The sequence below is a fragment of the Trichechus manatus genome, unplaced genomic scaffold, assembly GCF_000243295.1.
Source record: "Trichechus manatus latirostris isolate Lorelei unplaced genomic scaffold, TriManLat1.0 scaffold00294, whole genome shotgun sequence".
NCBI lineage: Eukaryota > Metazoa > Chordata > Mammalia > Sirenia > Trichechidae > Trichechus > Trichechus manatus.
In genome coordinates, this window is record NW_004444230.1 from 1,354,584 (window position 1) to 1,355,717 (window position 1,134).

Below are 1,134 nucleotides of genomic sequence, written 5' to 3' on the forward strand. Positions count from 1 at the left end.
TCTGGGTGATTCTAATGGGTACCAGGCTTGAAAGCTGACTGTGCACCCACTTGCTCTGTGACTACCTTTCCCAGCCTGGCTTCTTCATCTGTCATTGCACTCCTGATCTGCAATACTGGCTTGAACCATGGTCTTCTGTGGCTTTGAACATTACTGTTGCTCTTTATTACATCAGCTATGACATGAAACTCAACCCTTTCTTCATAATGGAAAATGTGGCACATGCCAAACATTTGAATTTAGTGGACTTTGCTGAAGATTCCTTGGGGACCATCAACCTCTCACCACCTTCCTGTCTTCCTCCCCATCTCATTCCTTCCATGAGTGTCCTGTGAAGTTCAACTTCTCCCTCTAGCATGTAGAACAATTTCCTTTTGAAGGCTCTTGGGGTCCTACCTTCTATGCCATATCCTTATTAAGATCTTTTTTCAAGTAAAGACAATGATTTTCTTAAGAGGAATTCTGGGGGAAGCTGTTAAGATATATATGTTTCCATACCCCAGTGGTTCTCAAAACCACTTGGAGGACTTGTTAAACACAGACTGCTAAGCGGCCTCTTCAGAGTTTCCTATTCAGTAGGTCTTGGATGGGCCCGAGAAAGTGCATTTTGAACATGTTTCTGGGTGATGTTGATGCTGCTGGGCTGGGGACCACACTTTCGAAAGCCACTCTATACTCCATTACAATAATAGCTATCTTAGGAGATTTTTGTGAGGAATAAATGGATAAATTAATGTCAAGCACCCAGCATAGTGCTTGACAGTTACAGACATTTAATAAGTGCTAGTTATGATTTTGAAATATATTCCAATAAGTATCATGCCATGTACTTGGTATTGTTATTACCAGTACCACAACTCTCATTTGTTGTGGGTTTTGAACAGTTTTATGTCATGGCATTAGGATTTTTTCTTCCTGTGTAACTTTGGATTGCCAGAAATGTTTGAAACAAGGACTCACTAGGCTTCTCCTTTCATCCAATTCCACTGTCTTCTCCAAACAGTTAATTCCAACAAAGATACTGAATTTATGGTTGTTGCAAGCAAAACGAACTGAGAGATTATTTAACATCACCCTTTCAATTTGTATGGGGAGACTGAGGTTCAGAGAGGCAAAGTGACTCTCCCAAGGTCA